This window comes from Myotis lucifugus, unplaced genomic scaffold (genome assembly GCF_000147115.1).
Source record: "Myotis lucifugus unplaced genomic scaffold, Myoluc2.0 scaffold_13, whole genome shotgun sequence".
NCBI lineage: Eukaryota > Metazoa > Chordata > Mammalia > Chiroptera > Vespertilionidae > Myotis > Myotis lucifugus.
In genome coordinates, this window is record NW_005871061.1 from 3,724,028 (window position 1) to 3,733,112 (window position 9,085).

The following is a 9,085-nucleotide window of genomic DNA, read 5'->3' on the forward strand; positions in this document are numbered from 1 at the left end:
TTGATCGGCTGCCTCCTGCATACCCACTACTGGGGATCAAGCCCACAATCCAGGCATGTGCCCTTGGCCCAAAATCGAACCTGGGACCCTTCAGTCCACAAGATGACACTCTATCCACTGAGCCAAACCAGCCAGGGCCAGATCCTATTCTTGAAAGCAAAACTGATTTGGTGTCTATGCTCCCAATGCTACTTCACTTCTTCATACTACAGTTTGTCCATCCCAATAAGAGGAAATATGGCTAAATACAAATAGCCATCTTATCATTCTAGAAGAAAGATCAGAATCTAAAAATTATACTACATTTAGGATGTGTTTACCACAATGAAATCTTCTGAATCTAGGGACACGATCATAGTTTTTTTTAACATCGTGAAATATACAGGTTGGTGAATTTGCGTTGGCTTAAACAAATCTTATAAAAATTAGACCCAGGTGAAATATTGCAATTGAAAAAAGACTAATTTAAGAGCAAATGAAGATCTTTTCATGAAGCCGGTAGTAAATCTATGAAAGTGATTAGAATCGTAAATGACTAACTTCAAAACATAAATAGGTTCAAGAAGAGTTTTAATAAATTGTGGAAGATAAATCCATGACTGTTTGTATAGAAGGTAAGAAACCTTTGAGATGACCCTTATTAGAGTAACACATGGGTAACAATGGAAGTGTAAATACAAGCTTTCCAGTTTAATAAAAATTTTTGAAGATCCAACCTTGGGTGGCTAAGATATAGTTTTACTACTTTTAAGTCGATGGATTTAAAGAATTTGAGACTACTGAATATTATCATCTTTCTTCGACTATGGAGAAGAAATTAGTCTGGCTAATTTTTAGAACTTTTTAAATGATTTTAGTGTGGAAACCAAAGGTAATGCTTACAAATTTCAGAAGTATAAATGCAACCTGAAATGAAGCAGCTCAATTTTAAATTTTCCATAATGATGTATCATCAAAATTAGATATGTGAATGGATCATTAAGTTATTAAATGTGTCCTTTTTAATTTGTTCTGGTACCTGGTATTCTGGTTAATTTATGGTGATTGATAAATATACTGATAAAGTGCCCTGGGTCATCTGCATAAAACTTGGAGGTAGAGGCTATTTGTTAGCAGTTTTTAAAAACATACTTATGCAGTCAGTCTGGCTTCTACTTAAATTTTGGACAAAAACAATAGAAGAATTGTTTATTAATTCCAAGCAATTCAGTAATCCATGTTGGGATTATGGGTATGTATAGTAGATGCATTTCTTCAATACTGCCCTCTGTACCCTAGCCCTCACATTTTCTCTGTAAAATTCCTGGAGTGAAATTTTCTTGGCTCCCAACCTATTTCAAAATTTTGCTCATACTATCTTTCACATTTCTGTAACACTGTGTTGACTTGTAATTCTAGAATAATTAACATAACCTAAAATAACTAGAAAGAATTTATAATAGAAACACAATGAACTCTTTGTTATCTCTTACTTCATACTTTTACCAAGCTTTTTTTCTGAGATAAATCAAGTGTATTTGGGGTCTTAACTGTTGGTTATCTCTTTTCTTTGCTGTGCTATGACAATTAGGTCAAACTGAGATCATGATAAAATATTAAGACATTTTTCTAAATAGAGCCTAGTTTGTTTTGATGTCCTATGATCACTGTGAAGGTCAACACTATAGGTACCAGCAGAGTTAATGTGGCTCTACAACCATGCTATAATATTTGACACAGGAAGCTTCTGTGCCTGGTGGATCTCCGACTCTACCAGTTGCTGGGAAATGTTGGACTGAAGGTCTATCAGAGTGGTTCATAACTTTGAAAAATCAATTATCAATTAATAGGGCCTTTAGGACACCCTAGTTTCTAAGCATGGCATTCTGCCACAAAAACACTCAAAAACTATTTGCTGTTACAGTTACATTGTAGACAAAAATCTATTCTAACTCCTCCGGTTAATCAATGCTGGGACAATGCTGGGACAAAGCCTAGGGTTTTGTTCACTTAGAAGCAGATATACTTGACCTGGAAATGCCTTGCTGTAAATGTCTGGGTATTTTGATTAGGTCTTTCACTTGGTCTAGAGGTAAACTTTCCATATCTTCTTTTATCCCATGAAAAAAGCATGTAAAAAGCATGTAAAAATGTAAGGAAGAGTTGATTTATGCTATAAATAAACATAAATGAGATTATATATATAATATTGTCTATATGATCTAGGAAGAATTAAAACGAATCCTAGATTGCAGAAGTCAGTTTCTTGATGGCAAATCAGAATGTGCCAAAACAAACAAACAAAATATTTCAATTGTACATTTGTAGTGAACTAGCCTATATACAATAACTGAAAAAAGGAATTTACAATGATATGTGTGCCCTAGAACACAAACAAATTGATAAAGATGATTCAAGATGTTATGAAAATAAGTTATCAGAGTTAGATTGCCTCCCCACTTCTTCCATCCCAGTAAATCAGCTATCACACTAAGGGAAACAAGTGACAGAATGCAGGTTCCTAAAAAAAAAAATTGAAAAATAGAATGCCCATATGACCCAGCAATTTCACTTCTGGGTATTTTTCCGAAGAAATCCAAAACACTAATTTGAAAAGAAATATGCACCCCCATGTTTATCGCAGCATTATTTACAATAGCCAAGATATGAAAGCAACCTAAGTGTCCATTGATTGATGAGTAAATAAAGAAAATGTGGCCTAAACCAGTTTGGCTCAGGGATAGAGCGTCGGCCTGCGGACTGAAAGGTCCCAGGTTCGATTCCGGTCAGGGGCATGTACCTGGGTTGCGGGCACATCCCCAGTAGGAGATGTGCAGGAGGCAGCTGATCGATGTTTCTCTCTCATTGATGTTTCTAACTCTCTACCTCTCTCCCTTCCTCTCTGTAAAAAAATCAATAACATATATTTTTTTTTTAAAAAAAGAAAGAAAATGTGGTACATACATACAATGGAATGTTACTCGGCCATAAGAAATAATGAAACCTTACCATTTGCAACTATATGGATGGACCTAGAGGCTATTATTCTAAGTGAAATAAGTCAGACAGAGAAAGACAGATACCATGTAAGTTTACTTATATGTGGAATCTAAAAAACAAAATAAATGTATAAACCAAATAGAAACAAACTCATAGATACAGAGAACAAAGTAATGGTCACCAGATAGGAGGGGGACTGGGTGAAAATGGTGAAAGGGATTAAGAAGTAGAAATTACCAGTTATAAAAATAGTCAAGGGGATGAAAAATATAGAATAGGAAATATAGTCAGTAATATTTCAGATGGGCACTAGACTTAATTGGAGAGATCACTTTGTCAGGTATACAAACGTCTAATCACTATATCATATACCTGAAACTAATATAATATTGTATGTCAACTGTAACTAAACAATAAAAATAAAATTTAAGAAAATATAAAAAATTTTTTAAAAAGAAAAAAGTGACCCTAACCTATGGAATCCTATTTCATAGCCCGACAAAAGTGTTTGGCAAGATAAGACTAAAGTCAAGTTTAATTCCTGAGACTGGATGGTTTTCCAGATTGTGGGACTTGCCATGCTAAAAATGGGACCATCCTGGGCTCCGAGACGGTTGGTCACCCTGGGTCTAAGGACATCTTTTCTGCCACTGAGCGGGAACACATCATTAGAGATGGGTCTATAGATCCATGGATATGTTTAAGACCATGTTATACTTCATAAAACATATTTGAGGTTTTAAATGATTACTTCATCGCTTCTCGGCCTTTTGGCTAAGATCAAGTGTAGTATCTGTTCTTAAATGATTACTTCTCTCTCGGCCTCTGACTTGCAAGTGAAAAAAAGCAAGAAAAGACCAAGCTTTGGCATCAAACAATTTAGCTCACTTGGACATTGCTTATATCCTGTAGAAATGGCAACAGAGTTGGAAGAAATCCTTGACATCTTTGTACGCACTCAATTTGATGTGAGTTTATCACAGGCCAGGAAGTGTGATACTGACTCAGCTAAAGGTACTAAGAATTGTTCAATCCAAAATAATTTTGTAACATCTTCAGAGATATCAATGCTAATTAATAATGCCAGTGGCTATCTTAGGGGGTGAATACTAGAAGCAAATAATTTTTGTCTGTGTTCTGGGTTTTTATTGCTTAAAAACAAACTAGAAATATTGCTACATAAAGATTTCAGCAAAGTCCTATAACAGCTAATATCAAAGAGATGGGGAAAAAATCTAATGGAGACAAATTCCTCCACCTAATAGATAACTCTCGGCACATAGTTAAAGACTTTTAAATGTATGTGGAATGAATGAATGATTAACAACTATGATACCAAAACACATACATTAAATCTATCAGCAAATGTTCATTGAACTCTTGCTAAGTGCAAGGCACAAAAATCTGAAAGCCCATTTGTTTTTGCTTATCCATTCCTTTCTATTATTTTTGATTGTTTTGGTTTATACATGTCAAAGTTCTGACCTATGCAGAAGTATAGGTATACTCTTTTCCTTTCTATCCCAAGCAGTAGCGATAGTGTTAATAAATCTCAGAAGAGTCATTGTTTTTCTAAAATTCTTGGACTGCATGCTTTGAATCCCTAATTATTACATTACCTAGATTGATGGCACTTTCTAAATATGATGCTCCAGCCAACTGTGGTCCAGTTTAATAAATATGTGGTTCTTACCGCACTTTCCCATTTCACTGATGGTTGCGTCAGCAGGGTGGAACTGAAAGCCTCAAAAGAGTCCCTACTTCAGTTCATGGGGCCAACGGCACAAAGAGATGTTTTATCTCATAGAATAGGATTTGCTTTTCAAAAAGCTATCGTGGTTATTAGTTAATTTCTTTTTCCATTCATTTTGCCTACAAATGATTTGAGGCACAATTTTTGTTTAAGTTTTATGTATATTTAAAGAAGTTAAGCTCAGATGCCTATAATTTCCAGTATCATCACTTTCCTTTCAGGGTAAATATATAAATATACCCATGGTATGGCCCCACAATAACTTTGACCCAATTTTTATAAAATTCTGCAGATTTGAATACTATGTTTATGCCTGAACACTATAACACAGTCAGCATAGTTATTTTGTTTCCTCTGAAAGTTAATAGAATTCTTCGTGATTGTAGAAAAACAATGTTTTCATTAATTTAATCTATTTTTCTATAGACTATCTTTGTGAAAATGGAACTTAAATAACAAAGAGCCAGTTAACCATTGGGTTAAACAAAGGGAGCCTCATGGTAACCTATTCTTCAGCTTTCCCATCGACAAACCCAAAAGCATCTTAGGGAAATACCTTTCTTTTTTGCCAATATCTTATTAGATGATAATTCTCACTACAAACCTTCAAGGTGCCTTTGTCTTTGAATTGTGCATTAAGCATTCCAGCATTATAATTTTACATTCCTTAGGTACTTACAACCCCATGCTTTTGCTTTGTATTATGGCTATTCAGATGCTTGTCTGTCAAATCCTTAACAAAGGGGAAACAAAACAATGTATTAACATCATCTTTTATTGTTGACATCACCTAGCATATGTAGCCTAGTAAATGTGAAAGACCATTTGTCAGTCCAAATTGCTGTGACTCATTGACCTACTTCCAACACAGGCAGGAACCCAGTCGCTTGTACAGTTGTCTTTATAAATTGTGACAGATTAGAATCATCATGTGTTCTATTCAGGCTTAGAGAACCAAGAAACAAAAGGATACAGGCTACATGGGAATACAGTATAGAACGCCTAAGAGCTCAGGCTTTATAATCAGAGGAAGCTCAGTTTGCATCCCTTCTCTTCCACCTACTAGTAATTGCTGAAGGACCTTAGAATGAGAAAGCCATAATACCTGGTGTTACGAGACTTGATCACAGAACAAATGTTAACTAGTAGTAACTCATCATTTGTCACACAGTCTACTAGGCCAAGAAGATTAGAGGTAGAAGAGTGGGGATATACACAGAGCTAAGGTAATTTCTAATCTATGCATTGAAAGGGGGCTTTTAGTTTGTTATTTGAGCTTTAACTTAGATATATCTCTTTCCTCTGAATTGCACTAGAGAGAAACCAACTAAAAATACTAGGAATGAATTATTAAGTCATGTTTATACAGTTGTATCTTTCATACATATTTATTTATTTATTTAACATTTAGCAATTTAACTATTAAACTGTTCTTTGAACATTGTTTATGGGAGAATATTCTTTGGCAGTCAAAATATATTCTCAAGTATAACCAGCTGATTGAGAATCAGAGTATCATAGGAACATGATAGAACCTCTGTCTCATGAATTCCTTCTGGTATTTTTGAAGTCAAAGCACTTAAAACAGGTAAGAGGACAGAATATTTTGACTTTCTTAAAATATATCAACATGTAATTTATTTCCTGAGTTTAGTAGATGATTAAATAATAGAAAGTTCTTCGTTTCATTACTAGAAGCAAAGAAAAAGAGGAAAAGAAAAGATTTTCTGCTATTTAGAAAGCTCTAGAGAAATTGTCAAAAGTTTTACATATTTAAGGTTAATTTCATATGAGGCATAACATGAAGGATTGAATTAATTTTTAAAAAGTGAGGCTCAAAGCATTTAGAAAGCTTTGTTACTGGACTGCCAGGAAGTGTAAGGATATTCAGCAGATTTAGTGCTTGATTACAATCATGAAAGATGTAAGAAGTTATTGACAAATTAAAATGGATTCACTTTGGTCTCTTCTAATTCCTTATCTAATTGTTTGATGTGGCCTGTGGTTGGAGGACAGCAGCACTATGGCATTCACATTTTGCAGAGTTGACCCAACTGTCCCTGGGCTACTCTGGAGAGACCTACTGCCTGAAGTTTCCTTTTCTCCACTCAATATTGTCTACCATCCATCAGCAAATTATTTTTACTTAATTTGTTAAGAATTTAAAGAAACAGGAGGAAAACAATAAATGAATGTGAAATTCAATCCACTTTCACATTTAATGAACACCTACACTGCTCCACCTCTGAGCACCTAGGAGACATCATACTGGATAAGTACTGAGGATCCAAAGTTGGAGAAAAGATGACTCTTGCCCATAAGGATTTTATCATCCTGAATTGGAAAGAGGAGGCAGAATACAGTGTGTACATTTAAAGTACTCAGATGTAACTAGAGAAGCTGAGAGAAATTGCTTTGTCTACTAATCCATTTAGTGACAATTAGCATGATGCTTTAAGAAAGAAATCTGCAATTCCCACCGTGTCAGTTCTCACTTATCTTTCACAGTGTGAACAACTCCCTGTGACATCTGTGATTCTCAGGTTTAAGGTTTGTGTTTTTTATATGACTTGATCCCTACATGTGAGGAAAGTATTTTACCGACTATTCAGTCTAAGGGTTAACCTTTCTAACACATTTATTTTCAAGGTTAGTTTGAAACTATGTGAGTTTTTTTCTTATATCTTTAGGTATAGGGGAGAAAAAAACTTTTCCTCAACACTTGGAATTTAGGTTCCAGGGCTGGATCTGAACGTTAAACTAACAAAGACAGATTCACAGAAGAAAAGCATACACATTTATTTAGTATAAATTTTTCATAAGGAGATGACATGAGAGCCTTCATAAGGAGATGAAGACCCCCCAAAACAGTTAAACCTGAGTATTTTTGTTGTAGATTTGATAGGACAAAAAGATATGAAGTAAGGTAGCAAGCTTGGGGAAACTTTGCAAGGCCTGCTTCCTCTCAGATTTCTCTCAGAGACCTCTGTTTTATGATCTGCTTCAGAGGGCTTTTCAACAGTGGAGTGATATGATAATATTTGCATTTAGGAAGGTAATCTTTAGCATCCAGGTCATGCTCTGGCCTGGAAGAAGCTCCTTGCAACAAGAAAGAAAAAAAAACACAAAAAGAAAGTACCTGTGGGAACAGTGAGTATACAGACAGCTGGAGATTCAAGGGCCAAAAAGGATGCAGGTGAGCACAGAACCATTTAGATATTTTCACCATACTTCCCGGGGCAGGGGATAACAGTAACATTTGCATTTAAACTCTTCTTTCAAAGGATGAGACCTTGCTGGGCAGGGCCAACAGGAATAAGCTGCTAAAGCCAGAAGCCTAGAACCATAGATGAGCATAGCTGGAGGAGGTGCTAGTGCTCATCTAGTTCAGAGATGAACAACTAAGGCCTGCCGGCCAAAGCAGGTCTGCATTTTTATATGGCCTTTGAGCTAAAGGTGGTTTTACATTTTTAAAAATATGTTTGTATTGATTTCAGAGAGAGGACAAGAGAGGGAGAGAGGACTAGAAACATCAATGATGAAAGATAATCATTGATTGGCTGCTTCCTACACACCCCCTACTAGGGATTGAGCCTGCAACACTGGCTTGTGCCCTGACCAGGAATTAAACTGTGACCTCCTGGCTCATGGGTCAACACGCAACCACTAAGCCACACTGGCCTGACTGGTTTTACATTTTAAAAGGGTTGTACAAGGAAGAAAAAAAGTAAAACAAAAAGAAAAATATGTGACTATGTGGCCCACAAAGCCTAACATACTTTCTATTTGATCCTTTACAGAAAATGTTTGTCATAGTTTAATTTAATTGCTTTGTGTTATAGGGTAAAATGGAGGCCTATTTATTCATAATACAGATATACATTATAAAATGGCCTTCTCTGAAGGAACAATCTTATGTCACTAAACTAATTTTGTTTTTAAAATATTTGTTTATTTTTTGATGGAATCAGGGAGGGACAAATTTGTTTATTTATTTTTTTCTTTATTGATTAAGGTATTACATGTATGTCCTTATCCTCCTCATTGCCCCCCACCACCACCCTCTCATGCCCTCACCCCCCAGGTGTCTGTGTCCATCGGTTAGGCTTATATGCATGCATACAAGTCCTTTGGTTGATCTCTCCCCCTTACCCACACTCTCCCCTACCTTCCCTCTGAGGTTTGACGGTCTGATCGATGCTTCTCTGTCTCTGTTTTTATTGATAAGTTTATGTTGTCCATTATATTCCACAAATGAGTGAGATCATGTGATCGTTATCTTTCTCTGACTGGCTTATTTTGCTTAGCATAATGCTCCCTAGTTCCATCCATGCTGTTGCAACTGGTAAGAAT

At 35.6% G+C, this 9,085-nt stretch overlaps 1 pseudogene; it reads left to right on the forward strand.

Moving 5' to 3' along the window:
- Positions 1-3,733: 3,733 nt before the first annotated feature.
- LOC111825095 lies at positions 3,734-3,859 on the forward strand (annotated as a pseudogene).
- Positions 3,860-9,085: the final 5,226 nt, after the last annotated feature.